This window comes from Gracilinanus agilis, chromosome 1, assembly GCF_016433145.1.
Source record: "Gracilinanus agilis isolate LMUSP501 chromosome 1, AgileGrace, whole genome shotgun sequence".
Classification (NCBI taxonomy): Eukaryota; Metazoa; Chordata; class Mammalia; order Didelphimorphia; family Didelphidae; genus Gracilinanus; species Gracilinanus agilis.
Genome location: NC_058130.1, coordinates 515,165,363 through 515,189,924, shown reverse-complemented (window position 1 = coordinate 515,189,924; position 24,562 = coordinate 515,165,363).

The following is a 24,562-nucleotide window of genomic DNA, read 5'->3' as shown; positions in this document are numbered from 1 at the left end:
AAATTACAAAGATATGTATACTCCACAAAGAGGTCTCTAATTCAAATTTCTATCAGTCACTTTTTAAATATAACATTCTCTCTTTAACTAATATTTATTTTAACCCTGCAACCTTTTCCTATGTTAGAGAATGGTGGCATCTGGTGTTCTTTCTCATTTAATTTCTATGATTAAAAAACAAATAATATCTGTAATTATTTGCAGTTTGTAAAATGTTTGCTTTACTATAAGGAGATGGTGAAAGATTACCCCTATTTCACAGAGGGAGAAACTGAGACCAACAAATGTCAAGTGATTATTTTAAGCCATTAAGGGATGATAATGGTAAACTAAAGCCTTCTGACTTCCAATCTAGTACTTTTTCCATTCATTCATTTATTTGCCAAGTACCTAGGAAGTTTCCTTTAGGTATACTATATCATATTACTTCTTGAATACATCTGACCATCATTATTTATAACATTTAGTTCCTGTTACTCTGTATGTGTGTACATGCACAAGTGTAATTTCCTATGATAGATGAGAAACTAATTAAACCTAAGCCTTTGCTTTCATTTCACAAGTAGAATTTGTATCTTAAATAAAGATCTGAAAAGTTATTGGTAATAATATGTTTGCATATATCTCAATCTACTTTGAAATATGCAAACCTCTTCCCTCATAATCACTTGTGAGTTAGGTAGCATAAAGAATTATTATGTCCATTTTACAAATGAGAGATCTTTAGCTCAAGAAGGTTAAGTGATTTCCCAAGGTTGCCCCACAAATTTCAGAATTAGGATCTAACCCCAGCTTCTCCTGACTAGAATTCAGTGTTTTCTATAACATGGTCACACCTAATGCCTTCTGTAGGGACAAGGGTCAGCAGATTCATTGTGAGAAATACTGGGATAGCCACCTTGTCACATCTAACAGTATATGCCCTCGAGCTACTGCTGTCATTGCTCAACAAGTTATTCTCAGAAATAAAGAAATCCAACGAAAACAAAACTATATGTATACAGGCTTTTGCTACTGTCATAACATGTCGCTTTTATATCTTTGAATGGATCTTGCCTTGCTATCAATACATACAACAAATGGTGCAAGAGAAAGGAGGTCAGCACCATGTATATTGAGAAGATATAACTATTAAAGTGTACAGTTACTAACTTTCAAAGAGCTTTTTTTCCAAGCATGGCCTTGGACCATGTCCACTGAGGTTATCCATAAGGTTTATTACACTCTTCCAAACAGCCAGTGGGAGTTGTCAGAGCACACACTTGAGTAGTATATGAAATCTTCCAAACTATTTACCTGATTTTGATTTCAAGTTCATTCAGTCACATAACCCATTAGATTGCCCTAAAATGGCATGGAACCTGAAAGTGGAAGAAAAACATTATGAGTTAGCCTAATACCACTGAGGAAGTGATTCTGCTTAGAGTATTACAGCACTGAATCTTAGTTTGGGAGATGACGGTGTAACAAACTGCCTACAAGTTCCCTTCCCTTTAGTTGTACTGTGCCACAAATATGCCACATTTTAATGTAATTGGATGTTCCACTGGCAGCTCATTCAATAAATCTCTACAATTCTGATCAGTCTATATCTAGGAAGATGTGATACATTTTTCCCTTGGTGCCGCATGGTCTTGTTTCTGTTCTTGAAATCAAAACCCTAATATTCTCTGTTTTTCTTCTGCTCTAATGTTGTTCTTTCCTTCTGCACTAATCACGGTATTTTGTAATCTTTGTTAGAAAAAGTAAATGAAAACAGCAGCATCTAACATGAAAGAGGAAAGAGTGTTTTTAGAGTAAGTCTTGGAAAAGATTCCAGCCAGAAATAATCCAAACAGTATGTTGTATGTTCTTTAATCTTTCTCCCTTTCCTTATTTATCAATTAATATTTGATTGGGCTTTGGATTTACATCTCTAAAACAAGAAGAGGGGGAAAATTAGAATATTATTTTTAAATTGGGAGATGCTTCTGCTACCATGAAGAACAGAGGCTAATTGACTCAGATGGGAAGTAAGCAATTGCCACTAGTATTATCTTCAGGGATCAATAATGTATTTTGATATAAATAACACTAGCTATATAAGAAAACAGACCAGGAGCTCCAGAAAACACATGACAGCAAAGTTAAAATTGTCTCTCAAAGCCTAACTCCAGATGTGTGAAATATTTTAATTATAAATAATTGGATAGTTTTGAGTAAGCTGATAATCAAAGAAAGAATTGTAGAGCAAAATAATAAAGAATAAAACTCATTTAGATTTGTTAAAGCCATCTCTAATTCATTTGTGTTTACCTTGAAATAAAAATTATGTAAGTTGTTAATTAATTAGATGCTATTTATATCAAAATCTTATTTTTCGGAAATCTTTGACATTAATTTTATTAAATTTCATGCTTCCTTCCCCTTTTTTGTTGAAAAGGAATAGAACTAAGGAATGGGGATGTTAGTTTATAAGGAAATCAGCCCTTGAACATGATTAAGGCCTGACCTCCTTTGTAAAGATTGCTCTGGTATGAAACATAAAGTAAGAGAAGAGGTAGGTAATGGGTAGGGGGCTGTAACTTTGGCATGAGAGGCAAAAGAATGGAAGGAACTATAAGAGCAGTCATGAGATACTTTGATGAGTCTGCTACCCTCTTGGTTTGGGCATTCTCTCCAACAAAACAGATTACAGCCCCAAAATACTTCATTCTGTATGACTCATTCATTTCTTCCTGTAAATCCTACATAGGGGACCCAGCCAAAGAACTGGAGGCCTTCTCTTGACATTCAGTTAGATACAGCTGAAAATGATTTAATAACAACAAGGTGCTTTTAGGGTAGTTAGATGATCCAGCAGAGAAAGTGCTGAAACTAGAATCAGGAAGACTCCTCTTCCTGAGTTCAAATCTGACCTCAGTCACTTACTAGCTATATAATCCTGGGCAAGTCACTTATCCTGGTTTGCCTCAGTTTCTTCATCTGTAAAATGAGCTGGAGAAGTGAATGGGAAGCTACTCCAGTATCTTTGTCATGAAAATTCCAAATGGGGTCACAAAGAGTCAGATACAACTGAAAAATGACTAACACATGTCTTGGCATTACCTAGAAATCAGTAAATCATATGAATTATCCATCAATTATAGGGAGAAAACAAAGCAAATTTAACACTATTTTATCAAATGAAAACTATACAATTAAGATAGTCATTTCCTGAGGTACCCAGTTGATTTTTACTTCACCCTTAGTTCCGCTCCTAACTTAGAATTTTTTTACTCTTGTGCCATCAATCTTCCCACCTTTTAGATGCCTCCATGCTGAAGCTATCTCTTGATTTGTGAAACTCTTGTTCTACTCCTTACTTCTTGACTTTTTGCCAAAAGCCTGGTCCTTATGTGGGAGACATTTCCTCCTTCATACCTTTTTAATTCTTTATGTGTTGTCTTTCCCCTTTTGTTAGCTTATATTTTCATTTTTCAGAACACCTAAATATTTTAATCACTTAATAAATGTATGTACATACATATATATGTATGCTTCTCTCTATCATCTAGGGTCAAATTACCATTTATTAAATTCTTATTTTTCAGTGGTGGTATATAAACACACTACCCAGACCAAAACTTTGTAGTGTCTCTTTCCATTAAAAAAAAAAGTGTCAGGTCTCATCCTTTTAGATTAAGAAGATTAGATTTCGTGACTTTATGGGATTTGCTTCTATTCTCTAATGGTTCCTTCTCACTCCTCTTCATTGAGTACTCTTCCTGATTACTCCTCAAAACACAGATGACCCTCAAGGTTGATGAACCCAGTATGGATCTATTATAAGCTTTAACTTTTTCATGTGTTCCATGTTTATATTTAGCAAGAATGTCAATATAGATATGATTCACCAGAAGTGTATCAACTTGTCAGCCCTGTAAAAGGACTCACTTGGGTTATTAACAGTTAAATAAATGTTTGTAGGTGGTCTACAGAATTGTGTTATTCTTATCACATTCTGTGTCCTTTTTAACTACTCCACCACTATCACCATGGAAACGACAGGGGGCTCTGAGGGATTGAGGGCCATTTATGTATTTCTGTCTGTTCTCTGAATTGCTGTAGCCTAAAAAAATAATCACCAGCTACAGACCAGCCTCCTGGTGATGAACTTTTTTAAACTTAACTATATTGGTTCGTAGGTAGCAGAAATAGAATCCATTTCTGGACCCATAATTGAACCCATTCCATATTTGTAGAACCAACTAGAGAACCTGTTCATCTTGATGAGTCACTGGAGTAGGACTTGATGAAGGATTTCAGGAAAGAGGGTTGAAAAGCAATTGGTTATTGAACATTTTACCAAGAGAAGTATAAAATGAAGAGTTGATAATGGTACCATTTATGACTAAAGAGTCAGGGAAGAAGTCATACATAGGATAAACTGATGTGTGTGTGTATGTGTCTGTGTGTGAGATAGAGAGAGAGAGAGAGAAAGTAATATAAATACATCTATCTATCTATCTATCTATCTATCTATCTATCTATCTATCTATCTACCTATCTGCCTTCTGCCTGTCTGGCTGTCTATCTATCTATCTGTTGTTGTCTGTCTTATCTATCTATCTATCTATCTATCTATCTATCTATCTATCTATCTGTCTGTCTGTCTGTCTGTCTGTCTTTTTATACACATATCTGTATATATGTCTATGTATCCATGATTTTATATGGTTCTATATCCATATATTATCCATATTTATATCACACAATAAGCCTCAATAAATCTATTATCTATCTATCCATATATCACCTGAGTTCAGATTGTCATTTATTAAATTCCCATTTTCCAATAGTGTTGCATAAACGTACTCTACTTAGATAATTCCTTTATAATGTCCCTTTCAATTGAAAAAAATTATCATTTATGTATATTTATATTACATGTATATATACAACTAATACTTACATATAAATAATATATAGTAATAGCATACATGGATGGATAACACACATATATATGCATATTTGTGTTTATATATTCACACACATATGTACAAATTTGTAGTATATGTTTTTCATTCATACATATTATAAGGGGATATTATAATCATGTAATGCCATGCATATGAATGTCAACTGGTCATTTTTTAAAATTAAAAGTAACACTTAAAAGACATTTTATGAGTAGGGTATGTTTGTACAGGATTATTAGAATACTGGAACTTAAAAATCTCAGGTTGCATATATAAAGCATAGCTTCAAATCAAATATTATATTTTGAAAGTTTTTATGGCTTTTTTTGAAAATTAATTTTAGTATAATGAAAAGAGCTTCCATTAGTTGGGAGACAACTATATTATCCCATTTAGTGACCTTAAAATTCCCAGACAGCAAATTCTATCAAGAAATGCAAGAAAGCAGCCACCAATCTCATGATAGTATTGAAGGACAGTCTTATGGGATTCAAAGCAATAGCACTATATATCTCTACTAGTACCTAGCAGTATAGAAATTCTGCTCTTGGATAGCCCAGGGTCAGACCCTTGGACAATAAATCAGTTGACATCAGAACTATTTAGGAGTAAGGCCCACAGTTTGACTCCACATACAAGAAATCGTCTCAGTCCTTCCCAGTGGAAAAATCAAAGGGGCTGGTGCTGAATTTAAGTTTCCATCAATCCCTAGAGGACTAAAAATCAACTGAATAGTACAGTGAATAGAGTACTGGTCCTGGAGTCAGGATAACCTGATTAGAAATCTGATCATAGATACTTGCTAACTGTATGACCCTGGGCAAGTCACTTGATCTCTATTTGCCTCAGTTTCCTCAATTTTAAAATGGAGATAATAACAATATCTACCTCCCAGAGTTGTTGTGAGGATCAAATGAGATCATATTTATAAAGCATATAGCATAGTACCTGGGACATGGTAGGCACTATGTAATTCATCATCATCATCATCATCATCATTATTATTATTATTATTATTATTGACATAATAATAATAACAACCTGCTCACCTACCTTACAAAATCTATTTTCTCTGACATTGTATTAAGCTCTAGAAGGAACTTCAGAGTGGCTCCTTGAGCAGCCAAATAGGAAAGCTATCTCAAAAGAGCACCAGCCGTGGCCATCAAGAATCAAGTGCAGAGCAAAGGTGAAGGCAGCCATCTGGATACCATGCAAAACAATGTGGTCAAATATAGAAAGAATGCTAGGATTGGAGTCAGAGAATCTAATTTCAAATCTCAGCTCTGCCATTCACTTGAAGGATGAAGTTGGGCAAGTCACTTCATCTGAGATTACATTTTCTTCTCTATATTGAGGAGGTTAGTTAGACTGGATGTCTTCTAAAGTCCCTTCCATCATTAAAGCTATTGCCCCAATAGATTGGGCAATAGATGGGCAACTTCCCCAACTCTTCAGTCTCACTCAAAGTTTGGGGCTCCAAAGAGATGGCAATGCCTACATTCTAGCATTATTTTATCGGTCTCTATACTCTTAACACTTTAGTTCACAACCCTACCAGTGTTCTTCCTCTTCATAGGCAGTTTAGACAGAACAATGCTGAATTCCCCATAAAAATTATTTTGAAAATGTCAATAAATAGAGTTCATCCCAAGCAAAACCGTTTATTACCAATGCCCAGTATGAACATCAGCTACAAAACATTCCTGCCACCCCCAAACATGGGTCATATTCTTCTACAAATGTAAAATGTGTAAGGATGGAATTTGTGCAAGGTGAGGGGATAAAAAGAGCCAGAGAAGGAGTGGCTGACAGTTGGTGACAGTTGGTGACAGTTGGTGACAGTTGAGATCAGAGAGAATTCTGGGTAATTCTCCAGAGGAGGAGGAAGGAGGAGGGGATGGTCTTCTGGTGGAGGATTGGGAGAGGAAGGAGGTGGACATTCCAGCTTGGATCCAGTCCTGAGGGCTTCCTGAGGGTCTTTCTTTGGACATTGAAACCCTGATTCCCTGGTCAAAGTTTCCATTGCATCTCACCCAGAAAGACTTCAATCATAGAGTTAGCTAAGTGTTTGGACTCCATTTTGGGAGCCATCTCTTAGATTCATTCTCCCATCACCCAACCTTGCTGAGAGACCCTTTCCAGTCTAACTTACAATTATAGAAAACAAAACATTCCTGCTGCCCCCAAACATAGGTCATATTCTTCTACAAATATACAATGTCCCTTGGAAGAGTGGGCTCCTATTTAGAGTACATTCACACATATTTGGAACATATATGGCCAAGGCAACTTACAACGCTAGTAATGCAGGGACCCTATTCTCCTTTCCCTCCTATGCATTTCCCATGCTGTCTGCCTAGGAGAAAGCATTCCTGATGGACAGTGTTGTTCATGTGGACTCCCTGGGTCAGTACCTTTTCCCTGAACGACTCTGGATTGCAGGCTAGCACTCTTTTGAATTTACAAGCACCTCTGTTATATGTTGCCAGAGTCTCAGTCTTTGAAGCTGCTTCCAGCTTCAGTGATGATTACTTCTCTGTTTTTGTGTGTTTAGAGTGTATGTCTACTTCCTCAACTAGATTTTGAACTCTTTCTCTGTCTCTGTATTTCAGTGATTTTCCAACTGTTAGATGGAGTGTCTCCTATTAGGCTAGATGCCATGATTCTGGGGGTGGGAAAGAAAATCCCTCATGTTCCACCGAGTCTCCTTTTGGCCTGGATTCACATAATCTTTCAAACTGTTGGCAAGCTTAGCTACATGAAACCTCCAGAGGCATGGCCAAGTTTCAGCCTGGGGAATGGCATCACCTCACTTTGTGTTCATATTTTGTACAGAGAGATCACTTGGTGTTAGCACACTTTTAACCCATTAATTTCACATCATCTTTAATAACATACTGTGAATACATCAGCTTAGAAGTAGGGTGAGGGGGCTAGAAGAGCCATGCCTCTTTACCCTTACACTGTGATTCTTTGATCAGGTACCCTGATATAATATTGGCTTTGCTTGGGCACATAATAATAATACCTAATACTTATTTAATGCTTATATGTACCAGGCACAGTGCTTTGTATTTTAGAATTATTATCTCATTTTATCTTCATAAACACTCTGAGAATATGTACTATTATTACTCTCATTTTACAGATGGAAAACTGAGGTAAAGCAATAAAGTGACTAGTTCAGTGAGGCTGAAATTACTTACGCAGGATTAGACAATTAAGTGTCTAAGGCTGGATTTGAACTCAGATCTTCCTGACTCCAGATTTAGGACTCTATGCTGTGCCACCTAGCTGCCTGGGTGATACAGTCAGAAGGAACTGTGGCTAGCAAGGGAAGGACATGAAGATTATGCTCTTGCCTTTGAGAACTGAACTAACCACCATCTCCCTGATGGCTTCTATGATGTTTTAAAAGAATCATCTTTGCTCCAACAGATGCTATGTATCTGATAACCCTCATTTTATCTTTAAAATTATTTATTTATTTAAATTGTTTTTACATGTTTACATGATTCATTTTCTTTCCTTCCCCTCTTCCAGAACCAACAAGCAATTCCACTGCGTTGTACAAATGTTGTCACTTGGTACCTATTTCCATATTATTCATTTTTGCCATAGAGTGATTTTTTTAAAGCCTAAACACCAAATCACATACCTATATGTACATGTGATAAGTGATGTCATATGTTTTGCTTTTGCATTTCTGCTCTCATAGTTCTTTCTCTCAATGTGGATAGCATTCTTTTACATACATCCTTCAGGAGTGACCTGGCTTGTTGCATTCCTTCTAGTAGCAAAGTCCATTACATTGGGTTTCCCCCCAATGTTTTACTTTAGGTGTATGTTCTGCTCATTTCACTCTGCATCAGTTCATTGAGGTTCTCCTAGTTCATATTGAAAGCCTCCAGCTCATCAATCCTTACAGCACAATAATATTCCATCACCATCAGATACCACAATTTGTTCAGCTTCCAGGGTCTAGAGAGCTAACCTGCTTCCAGGGTCAGAGAGTGCAAAAGGGGCCAAACTTTCCCTTTTATACTTTCTCTGACACCTCCCACAAAGGAAGTGGGAGGTATCAGGGGAAGTTGTAGCAGAGAGAGTCCTGGGAGACATAGTCTTCCAGGGCTTACAATAATTCCAAATAATGCAGAGATGAGGTTATCCTTTGTCCTTTCATCCCTGCTAATTATCATCATATAGCTCTTCTATTCTTTGTGGCTAAACTGTTTGAAAAGGCTCTCTACTTACAGAAGGTGTCTCAACTTTCTCTCCTTTCACTCTTCTCATGACCCATTCCAGTCAAATCTTTGACTTCATCATTCTATCAGAGGACTCTCCCCAAACTTATCAGTCGTCTCTTATTTCCAAAGCTAATGACCATTTCTTAATTCTCATTCTCCCTGAATTCTCTGCAGCCTGTAACAGCTTTAAAAATTATTTTCATAAGATGTAGAAATAATTTTTGACAATTGTTTTCTATCATTTTCTAACATCTCTTCTTCTTCACCCTGACTCCAGGTGGTAAATAGTCTGATATAGGCTATGTCAGTGCTTTCATAGAATACATATTTCCATATTGTTTCTGCTGTGACAGAAGACACATCACACATTCAATAAATTTATGAAGGAAATAAAATAGAAGATGACATGCTTTGAACTGCAATCAAACTCCAACAGTTTATTTTTTGTTATTTTTCTTCATGAGTTCCTTATGGATATCTTGGAGTCTTACTTTGCTGATAATAGTTTAGTCACTTCACCTTGCATCAGTTTATATAAGTCTTTTTAGGTTTTTCTGAAATCATCTTATTTGCTTATAGCATAACAGTATTCCATTATAAACATATTACCTCTCAGATTTGTGGGTAGGAGATGAATTTGTAAGTCAACAAGAGATGGAGAGAATTGTGAAATGTAAAATGTATAATTTTAAGTACATTAAATTGAAAGGTTTTTTTTGTTTTGTTTTTGCAAATAAATGTTGCCAGGATTAGCGGGAAGGCAAAAAATGGGGAAGAAATGTTTACAGTCAGCCTCCCTGGTAATAAATCCATCATTATTTCTTATAATCTGAGAGTAATTTCGAAGCCAAGCAATATTAGAAAGGGTCTTCTCTCACTCTCTTTTCAGTAAAAAACCAGCTTGCTAAAAGTGGAAAATACCATAAAGTGAGTTAAAATCACGAGTATAAAAAATTAAATAGAAACTAGTCATTTTTAAAGCAGTCATAGTTCTTGGCTTCAGTACAATAGTCTTTAAGTGACTTCTATTTATTTACTCATTACTTGTGTCTAAGCATATAGCCAGATATGTTTTGTCAGACAGGGAAAATGTATTCTTGAAAGTGCCATTGAAAAATCATATTTTTATTAGAGAGATGTCTCCGTCATAGGGGACTATAATGAGGAATGCCATGACAAAATGAGTAATCTAAAGTATAAGAATAATTTCAAATTGAAGCTGAATTTATATTATTGTTCTTGAAGTAAGTGTGTGTGTGTGTGTGTGTGTGTGTGTGTGTGTGAGATTGGTCAGGGCACTCTGATCAATTGATTTTCCTCCAGTCTTTTTAATATAATCACAAAAAGTAAGAGCCACATAACAAGATAAAAAATCAATATGTTAAAGAAAGTGGAAAGACATGTTTATAGTCAATTTCTCTTACAGTATGAAGAAGTCCCCCCCCCCAAAAAAAAAAACTGGAGAGGCAGCTTGCCATTGACTGGTCAAAGATTGTCTAAGTCATTGATGAGACATAGAAAGCAAGCTAGACAGCTTTGAAATAGTCAAGGAAATAAAGAGCTTTTAGGGGTCTGACCCTTGGCGCTCTGAATGAGAGCCACTTACATATGAAGAACCCAACTCTTGGGAAGAATTTATCCTTAATTCTTGAGCTGGAAGAGATGTCTCTCTCCATATTGGTTGTGGTTTAGTAGAGCATTTTACCAAATAGGATACTGGGTACCCAGGCAGGGCAGTGGGGGTGATAGACAGACAGGTAGAGAGAAGACAAGAGATGAGGAGATGGAAATGAAGGAGAAAGAAGAAAAAAAGACAGAACAAAAGAAGGAGAAAAATGCACAGGAGGAGAAGGAAGAGGAGATAGAGAAATATAGAGAATCAGTGGAGGCAGTTGCAAAGAGTATAACCTCTGGCAGGAAAGAAACAGTCATAGAAGAAAAAAGAAAGTTAGACCTGGATGATAAATCAATCTTTGAAGAGGAGCAGTTTTAGAGATTCCAGGTGGACAGTCTGCCCAGCAGAGACCCTATGGCCAGAGGAAATCAGCATAAAAAATATTACAAGAAAAAAGGTATCTGAGCTCTTTAATCCTGCAAGCATGAATTGTCTAGCCTGGATGTTTTCTTTATTTTTTACCTCACAACCTATGTGTACTAGGTTTGTATATACTCTTCCCACTGATACTATATGTAGTTGTGAATGACTGTGCTCCAGATTATGAAAGGAATAGTCTATAACCACTATTCTTTGCTTTGAGCTAATTATGATTATTGGCTGACTATTAAAGGCGTACACACTACTGGAGCTCATAAGCTATAGTCTTAGGAATGTATACCCAGAAAATTACTTTAACCCTGGGATAGTAGTTACCCCCCAGGGACAGAAGCTATGAATACTAAATTGCAGAAGTAGTCCAGAAGGGACACAGCATTCTGATCAACTAAGAACAATAGTCTCAGGAACATAAGCTAACTTGTGAAGTCTAACACTGCTATAAAAGAACTGAACTTCAGCATTTCTGTCAAAAACATATTTAAACAATGCAGAGCTATGATTTGTTCCCCCTGGTGCCATATGCTTGCTTATGAATTTCATATTTTGGTCCCAAAGGGCAAAAAGAGGCATCTACTTTAAAAATCTTCTTGCATCTGGACTTTGGAGTTAAAGCTGATTTTTTTTCAATCAAAGTCATTTTTCTATGTTCAATTAATAAATTCACCTTCAATGTCCAAAGTACATTGAAGACATTTTAGTGGCAGGACTTCTATCTGTGGCAGGACACATGTCTGATTATGAGCAAGTTATGTACCTTCAAGGGGGAACACTGTAGGGCTAAGCAGCAAATTAAGAGTGTAGTTGCAATTCCCTGGCTTACTAATTGTGTAAGTTCTACAAACTCATCTCAGCTCTTTTGGTTTATTTCTTCATCTGTTAAATTTGCATTGATTCTGACCTACCACCTAGGGGAAATATAATTATAAGGTAATTATTGTTCTTAAAGAGGAACAGGGAGTTCTGACCTCTTATGCTTATCCTCTATGAACAGGGTGATTTATGAGAAAAAGGAGAATCACAGTTTTAGTGTGTAACTTTGGTAATAGTTTCAAAACTGGAGCCACAAAAGTCTCTATTTATGCCCAAAAAGCAATAGCAGAATACTCAAGGTTCTTGTTGTTTAGTCATTTTGTCAATGTCAGACTCTTCATGATCCCTTTTGGGGTTTTCTTGGAAAAGATAGAGGTATAGCCATTATCTTCTTCAGCTCATTTTTTTATGTGGGGAAACTAAGACAAATAGGGTTAATTGACTTGTCCAGGATCGCAAGAATTAGAGTGTGTGAGGTCAGATTTGAACTCAGGAAGATGTGGTCTTTCTGACTCCAGGTTTGGTATTCTATCTCCTCTGCCACCAAACTGCTCCAATACTCAGTGTAGTGCAGTGGAAAGAGCCTAGCCTAGGTTAGCTGTCTTGGGTTTGAATCCTTTCTCTGCTCTTCATAAACCATTTTACTTTAGGCAAGTCATGGCACCTCTCTTGGCTTAATTTTCCTCAATATAGGAATTAAACTAGATGATTTCCAAGATTCTTTTTAGCTCAACATTTTATGGTCCTTACGCTGGGTTTTCAAAGGCAGGATTTTCAGAAATAACAATAATAAATAGCTAAAATTTATAGAGCAACTACTATGCGCCAGGCCCTGTGCTAAATGCTTTACAAATATTATTTCATTTGTTCCTTACAATAATACTGGGGTGCTATTATTATTTCCATTTTACAAATGAGGAAACTGAGTCAAACAGAGGCTAAGTCACTTGCCTGGGCTTATGTAGCTAGTGAGTTTTGAGAGTGAATTTGAGCTCAAGTATTTCTAACTCTAGCCCAGTATGTTATTCACTGAGCCACCCACTTGCCCAATTCATGCCTGTCCATGAAAGGTTAAGGGTAAGTTAAGAGGTACAACTCTGAAAAAAAAAAAAAAAAAAACCTCATCCTTTGTTCTCTTCCCCAAATCACTTAGACACTATATGCTGACACAGTCCTATTATGATCATTCAGTAATCATTTTATGCTGATTGCAATTTATGTCAGCTGATTCCCAGTACCTTATAAAGATAATCTTCTTAGTAATATGTCACATAGTTAGTGGACCTGGGCTCAAATCCAAACTTTACTGACATAGGACTTGAGAAACTTACTTATCTCTGACTCTCACTTCCTCTTATATAAAGGAAGCAGTCTCTTCTAGCTCTAAATCCAAGAATCAATCTCTGAGTACTAAAGACATGAGAAGACAGAATGGTGCAGTGGAAAGAGCATTGTAATGGGACTGGGGAGCGTTGGGTTCTTGTCCTGCCTCTGCTCCTCCTTAGCCCTAATGAATTTATACAAGTCAATTAACTTTTCTAGGACTCAGTCCACTCATTTGGAAGATAAGGATGTTGGGTTGGTTAACCCATAAAGGTAAAAACTGCATGAAAGTCGTTATTTTCAGAATGAATATTATTATGTGGATGAATGGATGAACAAACATTTGTTAACACTAGGTCCTGGGAGCACTTAACTAGCATTAGCAAGTTCAAAATTTTCTTATAGTTGTCCAAAAAAAAAAAAAAGAGAATAAATGCCACAATAAACTGAACAAATGAGAAGATTTTAGAGGAGGTAAATTAACAGGATATGATTGTCCTATTTGGACCAAAAAAGTCTATAAATTTAATTTTTTTTAATTTTATTTGAGCTAAGTTGATACATTCTTTACAGCATGAGGCAGTTTATATGACTCAGGTAATGTGTCTATTTTTCTCACTGTTCTACATTATAGATTGAAACTGGAGATGTTGGAGATGTGTACAAGATTCGGGTCAGCTGCGATGATTTGCCAGGCTTTGAGGGTTGGCATTTGATGTCTTTTCACATAGAGGAGCTACATACCAAACAAGAAGTGAACTTTGACTGTAGCTGCTGGTTCTCTCTTAACAGAGAAGATGGAGAACTGGTGAAAGAATTCCCTGCAGAGACAAAGGACCAAAACCCTTTACCAGGTAAAATAGAATAATAATAACAATAGAGAGAAATATAGGAGCAATGTGAACAAGGCTTTGAAAGCAAACCAATGCAGAAAGTATTTCATTTTATGATTTTTCTGTTCCATTCATATCTGAAGTCATGCTGTTCTCTTAGGCAATGGATAAATGTGCCTCTAGACAACTTTAATGACAAATATAATTTAATGTTGGTTCAGTACTGTATGTAATTCTAAGTGTACAAAATCTTAATCTACAATTATGTGATTAAAAGATAAGGCTCATCATTCAAAACTGCAAAAAAATTGTTCTGTTTTGTTTTTCTTTAGCTTATCATGTATTGAATTATTGAGACCTGTATAAAAAGTAATTGTTGTCATGCAATGATGTTATTTTATGCCAAAAAGATGTTTACACAATGCCTTAACTATTCTTGTCATTATTAAAATATACCAGAACACAGTGTTCAGTTAGAAAGTAGGAATAGCTAAATTGATCCTAAGTTTTGGAATAGAGTTAAGAAGAGAGTCTGTCAGTTCTCTTGCACTGCTTAAATAAAATTCTGTAAGATAAATTAACATAATTATTTGCAAATCTGAAATCGTGAGTTAGTATTTCATAATGCCAAGTCTTTTCTTTCTGGTAAATTCTATTACATTGGAGATAATGCAAAGGATCCATGCTTTGACTATTAAGTGACTTTCTATTTGACATAAATATTCTCTTTGACATCTGGCATTATTTACACATCTTTCACCATCTATCTTTCCCTAGTTGGTACTGCTTCTTCCTAAAATTATCTTCTGTTTATAATATATATCTCCTATGTGCATAGTGTTATCTCATATGTGCATAATGTTGGGAATAACATTTTGAAATACAATTTTTAAAACCCTTACCTTCCATCTTAGAATTAATACTGGGTACTGGTTCTAAGGTAGATAAGCTGTAAGGGCAAGGCAATAGGGTTTAAGTGACTTGCTCAGGGTCACATAGTTAGGAAGTTCCTGAGGCCAGATTTGAACCCAGGATCTCCCATCTCTTGGCCTGACTCTCAATCCACTGAACCACCCAGCTACCCCTGAGATACAAAATTTTTGCGAAAAATAAAAAAAAATTAATTGACTATCAAATTAAAAAAAAAAAAACAACCAATGGTCAGTCATTCCTCTTGGTGGCCAAAGATGCCAAGGGATCATCTGAGGTCAATATAAATCCTGATCTGTCTTCTTGACAGTTAATTATTGTGACCTTCCTTGACAGGAGAAAAACAATCCTGATTGGTGAATAATCAATGAGAAGGTAGATTGAGAGCTCTCAACTCTTCTCAGTTACTTCATCATTGTGGGTAGAAGCAGTCATCTGAGGAATAGACCTAGTCTTGAAATTCAGCAGCCTCCAGCAATCTGGGCAAGGAAAACCAACCTGTTTAGGATATCCCTGAATTAGTCTCTCCTATTTAGAATGGATCACCTCAACCTTTAGTGAAGGAGGAAAAGTTCATATTCCTTGGGAGAGGATCATACTGGATCCTGTTTATTGAGTAAACATAAAACTGGGTGCCATTTGGATGGAGCCCAGTCCAAATGAGTTAATAAGAAGATGGTTTGGTCTTTTTAAGGGTAATGTCATGAAAAAAATTTTCAAGAAAAATATTGGATCATATATTAACAATTGGTTATTAATAACATTATAATATTAATTTCCCGCCATAGTGATTTCCATGTCGTCTCCTCCAATAGAATGGGAGTTTCTTGAGGACAGGTATCTTTGTTTATCTTTGTACTTCTATCACGTAGCACTTACATGCCTTACACCTAGTAAATGCTATATGAATGCAAGTTAACTAAATGAGTGACTCATCTACCTTATGTTTACTATATAACCAACACTTAGCTTAGATTTTCACCAGTCACAAATTACTATAATTCAGGATCACAGAACCTCAGAGTTAGAAGGTGACTGAGGTAAACTGATTTGAATTCATTAAGGTTAGTTAGGTATTCTTTTATTTTTTCCTTACTGATCTTAGAGTATCAACTCATAAATGTAAGTAATATAATATATAATATCATAAGTAACATAAATATAAATAATATATACATATAAATAATATATTAATGATAAATATGTAAATGTATATAAAATATATAAATATACACTTAGTTATTTCACTTGTTACATATAGCAAAGCTCATTCTATTTAGCACAGAAAACAGAAGCAAAGTAAAATATGCATTCTCTTTATACTGATCTCTTCTGTCCCATGCAATGGTTCCTAATTTTTTTTCAAACCAAAAATAAAGACAAAATTAAGAACAACAACAGCGACAAATGATCCAACCCTTTTTGTCTTACCCTTCGTTTTTCTCACTGAGTTTAGGTCATTTTGAACTTTAAGTATTCCTGACTCTTCTCTTATAGAGAAGATCAAGTAATATTTTGGCATTTCTTCTTCATTGCCTGTCTTTGTTTCTATCATCTATTGTTGTGCAGTCTTTTTCAGTCATGTCTGACTCTTTGTCACCTCATTTGTCACCTAGAAGAGATAATGGAGTAGTTTGTCATTTATTTTATAGATGAGGAAACTTAGGCAAACAGGGTTAAGTGACTTGCCTAGAATCACATAGCTAGGCTGAGGTTGGATTTCAAATCAGAAGATGAGTCTTCCTGACTCCAGGGGTGGGACTAATTACTGGGCCACTTAGTTACCCTTGCATCATCTGTACATACCTTTTAAAACTCTTATTTGGTAGATGAGTCCTTTTGGCATCCATAACTTCACTTTTTTACTGTTCACTGGTATTACTTCTCTTTGTTTCTTCAGAATTTAATTTTGGCCCTCATTGTGGTAAAGCAATTCTTTTACACTTCCTTTGAACAACTATTCAATTCACCACAGTAGCTTTTCCAAACCTAACTACCTATAAATACTCTCATGTCTCTTTCATACTTAAAAATCATCACTGGATTTGTCTATCCCTGCTCGCTATTGTGCCATATCTTTTTGCACCGTCTTGGCTAAACTGCTCGAGAAAACATTTTTACTAGTTTCTTCATGTCCTTTCCTTTCACTTTTAATTCTCTTCAGACTGGCTTCTGACATCCTAATTCAACTGAAACTGTCCTCTCAAAATTACCAATATCTTACTTGCTAAACCTTTTTCTCAGTTCTTTTCCTTCTTCACCTCTCTGCAGCCTTGGTCATTGTTGATCACCACCCTTTTTTTTTTTTTTTTTTTTTTTTTTTTTTTTTTTTTGTTACTCTCTTCTCTCTAGGTGTCTTTTGCGACTCTGTTATCTCCTGGTTCTTCTTCCTGTCTGACTATGCCTTCTGACTCTCCTTTGCTTGATCTTTATTTAGGCTATACCCCCTAAGCATGGGTGACTTCCATGGCACTATTCTTAGGTTTCTTCTCTTCACTCTATATTATTTTGTTTGGTGATCTTATCAGCTGCCATCATTTTTATGTAGATGATTCATAATTCTATTTATCTAGCTCTAACCTCTCTTCTGGTCTCCAAGCTCAATTGCCTGTTAGATATCTAGAACTGGATGTTCTGTAAATATTTTAAACTCAACATGCCCCAATTAAATGTAATTCCCCCCCTTCTACCAGATCTCCCCTCTTCCTGCCTTCTCTATTACTGTCAAAGCTACCACCATGCTCATAATCACTCAAACACTCATCCTTGTTGCATCTTTGACTCTTTACCCTCTTCAGCAAAAATCCAATCTGTTGCCAAGTCTTGTTGATCTAACTTTTCCTAATCTCTCATATATAAACTTTTCTCTCTCCTGACTGCTCCCATCCTGCTAGACCCTCATCACCTCATGCTTGTACTATTGCACTAGCCTTCTTGGGTCTCTTTGATGTAAGTCTCTCCCCAGTTTAAGATGCCCTCCATTCTACTATCAAAGTGATCTTCCTGAAGTATTCAATAAACTCCAGTGGTTCAATATTGCCTCTTGTGTCAAATAAAAAATCTTGTGTTTGACTTTTAAAGCCCTTCATATCCTTGTCCCTTCCTATCTTTTTAGTCTATACTTTTCTCCCTCCATGTACTCTATGATTTATTACTCTGGTCTTCTCTAGACTCTGAAAATTCACTGGCTATCCCCTCAGTCTGCATATCTTTCCTCATTTTTATTCATTTTTATTCATTTAAAACCCCACCTTCTCCCAAAGGGTTTCCCCTTTTTGTCATAGTTATTTGTATATTGTCTCTTACACCATTAGACTGTCAGCTCCTTGAGTGTAGGAACTATTTTTGTATGTCTTTGTATTAGTGCCTGGCACATAGTTGGCACTCAATAAATATTTGTTGACTTAAGAGCTTTCTATCCCTCTTAGGCTGATGTCCCCTTAGAAATTTTGGTCATAGGATCCTTCCTATATTTTCTCTTAACCCTTTAGCACTCTCTTTCCCCAAATCTGACTTATTTGGACTGACAAATCTTCCCAAAGTTTTTTCTGATTTTCTTCTCCTCTGTCCCCTATGGAACTTAGAGTAGTCACTTCATAACAAAAGTTTCTATTACTTCCATCCAGTTGCTATTTCCTTGTTTTTGGTTAGAAGATGATAAAGAATATTATTTACTCTCAATGGTTCCTATGTCTTTTGAAGAGGGAATTACTATTAATGCAAATCAATAAAATATGAAGTACTCCAATTTTTATGGAAAGAGCTCTTTAGCATATATCTGAATATTTGTATTCTCCCATCACTATTCTTTTATACCTCTGTGCCAGGTTCATAACATGTTTTCTATACTACTACAGTGTCTGGCACAAAGTAGGTGCTCAATAGATGTTTATTGATTTATTAATGTTTTTCTAAGTGGGCTATAGCATACCACAGTGATGAAATTGTTTCTCTTTGTGCTTTTATTGATCTTCAACCCAGAATTCTCCATGATGCTTCCCCACTGTTTACTAGATTTCTGAACATAAGTATAACTATTAAAAACCCAATGCTCCTTTATCCTTTCTCTTCCCCTCTTTGCCTATTATATGCTATATATTGTAATTTCTTTCTTCACAGTATTCTCACTTAGCCCCTTTTCTTTTCTTTCACTGAGACATCTCATTCAGGTTCCTATCACCTCACTAAGATTTACTATTCACTTGTGGAAGTTTTTAGAATTTTAGTCACTTTAAATTTTAATAAAAACTTGAATTTTTAATCAATTTCAATTTAAATTTCTTAACATGGAGCACAAACTTTGTTATTTGTAACTTCTATCTATTGTTACTTGTTCTTCAATCTAGGATGAAATAGAACAAATCTTAATTCTATAATTTTTCCAAGAGTGGAAGTCATATTCACAGTATTCTAATTTTCAGATTTTATTCTTACCTTTTTGAAAATCAATTCAACATTGTGGTAGCTCTCCTGCTTTCTTTCATATAGAGTTGTGGTGGCTCAGAACATCTGCCAGTTCTTCTAGTAGCTGAGGAGATTATCCACCTGGGCTAACAAGGGTAACTAGACACTCTCTTCTTTCTCCTTATTTGTCTTGGTATCAATTTTGTTAGTCATTTTTGTTCACTTATTCCCAGTGTAAAGGTCATTTCTTTGGCAGAGAAAACAGAAACAAAATAGACATTGAGCAGCTCTGCCTTCTCTCTTCTGTCAATTTTCATAGTACCATATGCTCCAAGAAAATCTCCTCTTCCCTTCCTGATTTTCCTTTTCCTTCCAGTGTTACAAAAAATCCCTCAAGACAAAACTTATTGTTGTTATCCTAATTTTCCCTCTCTGGAAGCAACTTATACTGAATTACTAGCATAATTTGTATAGCCTATGCCCCCATCTTCTCGTCATCTCTTGTTACCTTGTCTAATTCCCAACATCATATGTTTCTTTAAAAATCCAGAATGGTTGGTGAGTTTTCTGTGCATGTACATTGGAATCATAGTTAATGCTTAATAAATGTTTGTCTGGCAACTATCCATTAGATATTTGCCTCATTAGAATGTTTCCCTTAGTGTTTTAGAATTTAATCCCTGAGCATCTCTCATCTCTTCTGAGGTGACTTCTTTTATACCATGATTACATATTTTTCTTCTGAAATCTTTAACATACGCTTTCCGTATGCATATCTACCTAATGTGTACACACATATTTATATAAAGAAGCCAATGTAATACATACATGTTATGTGTACATTTATATTCACACAAATGCTAGTGTTTGTGTATATATATATATATATATGTATATATATATATATATACACTTACATGGTATAAAAGCACATATATGTAGTATGTAACTTTATACCTAAATTTTCTCTCCACCATTGCATATTCTAGGAAGAATTGTCATTTTCTCTTATGGGTTCTCATCATTTAAACTCCAGCAGCCAGTTTTTGCTCTTTAGTAAAAATTAGAACCAGAATATCATTTCTTCTTGTTAGTCCTTCTTTTTAAAAGATGAAGTGATTGCTAAGGCAAGTCAAGAAATTACTAAATTGTCTTCTTTAGACAGAGTACTAGCAGATGTCTAAATCACTGAAATCCTCCGTAAGTATGTATCTCTATTACAGGCTTGTGATCTGTTTCTAAAATTCCTTATCTACTTCCTCTTTCTGTTTAGGTTGTCTGTGGAACATTTTCATGACAAAATCCTATCTCCCAGCATTGATCCTCCAGTTATTCTCTATCATGCTCTTTCCCTCTGGTTCCCGGACATCTGTACATAAGCATATATTTTAAACATAAAATGCTATCTCATCAATCCTCTTTTCTGTTTCTTTTGGATGAGTTATATCCATTGAACCATGACACAGTTGTAAGCTTTTCCCCACAAAGTCTCAGTGGGATTAGGCTAAATTCATTTTCTTATGTTAAAATCTCTAGTTATTTATGGGTAGTACTTGATACTTTCAGCATTTGTGTGTAGACATTTGAGACTATAAGTTTCTTGAGTTTTATCTCCTGTAAACTTGTGAATCTCTCAACTACTATTCTTTCTTCTTTGGTACTTTCTTTATGGTATCCAGTTTTGTACATAGACATGAGAAATCTTCTTGATCCTTGAATCTTTTTTAATTTAATTTTTATTAGATTTTGATTAGATTAATAAGGTCCACAACAAAAATACATTCTTACCAGCCTTTGTTAGGCTTCCTTCACCATTGGCCACAAAGATTTCATCTCTTTGTTTTAAGTCATTTTTCAGAAATCCAAATTCTATTCTAATATACCTTCTATAGCAGCCCAAATTAATTTTTTTAACATCCCTTGCTTTAAGTGGAAAAAAGTAAAAAAAAAACACAACCAGTGTTGTCTTTGTCATTGGGTTTTCATCTAAGACTTCAAAATTATTGACAATAATTTTGTTTCTTTCTAATAGTATCATAACTCTCTCCAAGGAATATTTAACAATCCCTCTCTCATTTGTATGCCTCATCATCTCAGTATATAATCATAGTCTAGGGTCTAAACATGTTCTATTAAATTAACAAAACTTTTATTTCTTTTCTTCCAGTTGTTAAATATATTGTTTCTGTATACACTGGAGACCAATGGGGAGCTGAAACTTTTGCCAATGTTTATATCACTCTCTATGGACAAAGGGGAGACTCGGGTGCTAGGAAGTTATATCGATCTTTGAAAAAAGGAGAATTATTTCAAAGAAACAAGGTAAAATGTTGTTGTCTTTTGTGTTTTTAATAGTACCCTTCCCTCCTCACCCCATTTTAAAATAAGACTTAGGAAAACTTTTTTTCTATGCATAGTCACATGGAAACACTGTGACTCAAATGTCTTGAATTTGCCCTCTAAATTCCAGAGATGGTATTTGAATTTTTGGGCTATGTATCAGACTCTTACAATAGAAAGAGTTTAATTTGAAGGAAACACCTACATGTGGGTGAGCAAAGGAAATTTTTGGAAAAATTTGGTGAGGGAACAGAAGAGAATATATTAATGAACCATTGCAAAAAGGTATATCCAATGGCATGATGCTAAAACATGAAATGTGATAAAGAGAAAGTAGAACTCTATGCTTTATTTGTAAGATTCTGTTTCTTTTTCCAAGGAGAATAATCTTTGCTTTGAAAACAACAGAAAAATGGTTTATCAGGAACTGAAATATTATGTAGTGGGGAGAAAATGAGAGAATAAATTGTCTGCCCTGAGAAGTCTAGTTCCTTTCCTCTCTACAGTCTTCTACATCAAGACACCTATCTCTTGATATTTCTTCACTAAACAAGACACAAAGCGCATTTTCTTTGGTCCTGACTGACCTACAGATATGATCTTTGTTCTGGTGAGCATTAATTTAGTTGACATCTTGTTAGTTGTAGAGTTCACACATTTGAGCTAACTCTTAAAATTAACCCTTAATACTAGAGTTCTTTCTTAGCCTCATGTCCATGATCATGTAAAAAATAATAAGTATATTATAATGTAGTAGACTTCTTCTGTAAGCTTATGTTTTTTACTTTATGCATTTAAGCATATTCCACTGAGAAGGAGTCCATATGCTACACCAGACTGATTAAGTGATCCATGAAACACATAAAAAAAAGATTAATAACTTCTAACTTAAAAGAAGAAGACACTGGATATAGCACTAGGTCTGGAGACAGGAAGACCTGAGAACAAATCTGTCCTTAGACATTTATTACCTAGGTGAGCCTGAGCTAATTACTTAACCTATATCTACTTCAGTTTCCTCAACTGAATGGTGGTTATAATAATAGGCCTTATCACTTATCTCCAAGGGTTATTATAAAGCTCAGATGAAATAATATTTGTAAAGAACCTAGCACACTGCTTGGCTTGCAATAGGTATTTAATAAATCCTTCCTCCCTGCCTCCCTCCCTCCCTCTTTCCTTTCTTTCCTCCCTTCACTTTCTCCCTCTCTCGCTCCCTCTCTCCCTTCCTCCCTTCCTTCCACAGGCAATAAGTAGGCAACCCAGAGTATGAATTCATTTCCTCTGAACCAATGTTGATTGTTCTCTCCAAAACATTATTGTACCTCAAATCCAGATAAGATGCTTAGTCCTTTTGCTTCTACAGAAGAAAATAGAACCTTATGCAATGTCTAAGATAAAGAACCATAATGATATATTTATTTCATTAATTTTGGAAATACCCACCATTAAAAACATAGTTTACCTGAAGAAATATTCTTTAGGAATTTCAGAAGACTGAGAAGAAACAAAAATTATATTTTTATAGTTTAAAAATACAAAATGGTCAAAATATAACTGATTTTCAATTTAGTATTTGGAAAAATTTTTAGAGGGAAAAGGGAGTTTAAATAATAATATAAATGTAAATATCATTATTAACCATAGCATCAACAACAAAAGAAATTTCTTCATTGTCTAGTTTTTTCTTTAACCAGACCTGTCCTTTCATTAGTATATGGAGTTGCTGGATATTGACATCAATATTTATTGATGCCTTCCCTTCAATGAAAAGTCATAGTTACCTGGGGGCACTGAGAAATTAAGCAACCTACCCAGAGACACAAGGGAAGCATGTATTGGAGGTAGGATTAGACCTACATCTTCCTGACTCCAAAACTAGCTCTCTATCTATTATGACAGCAGTGTCAAATTCAAATAGAAACAAATCATTGTGGGTTCCTATATACTGGATTAGAAAATCACAAATTAACAACATTTATGTTGCTTTTTTATTTTAACTTAATTTTGGCAAATAATTATCAATTATATTTTAATCTGGTTTGGGCAGCATTCTGGAGTTTTGCTATCCCTTAATATGACACGTCTGTACTATGAAAGGCTGCACTTCAATAACCTTAATTAGTTTTAAGAAATTGTATTAATGAATTACCCTATTGCCTTGAAAATCTTGTCAGAACCTTCCTTAAAATAAAATTATCTTTAAATCTTGGGTTCATTCAAAATCACATGTTTAATAAGCATTTAGTTCCTACCAAATGCTGGACCCCATGTCATGCTCTGGAGAGATACAAATTTAGATAAGACAGAGTCCCTACCTGTATTAAATTTTATAAATGATAAAGCAGATAAGGATAATTACAACATGATATTATATGATAAATGCAATACAAAAGTGGGAAAACAAAATACTTGTTAAGGTGCAAGGCAGAATCTTTCAGGAGAAGTAGCATATGACATTGTTCAAGAGTAAGAAGACTACATTTGGCATCATAAGACCTGGTTTCAAATTGACCTCATCACTTCTATGTAACTGATTTTAGTAAGGATAAAAATGACCCATTTTAATTTTAGAAATATCTTTTTTATTTATCATCTTTACTTCTATCTTTTCATTTTCTCCTACCCACTGAGCCATCTGTTTTTACAAATATTGAAAAAAGAAAATAAATTCAG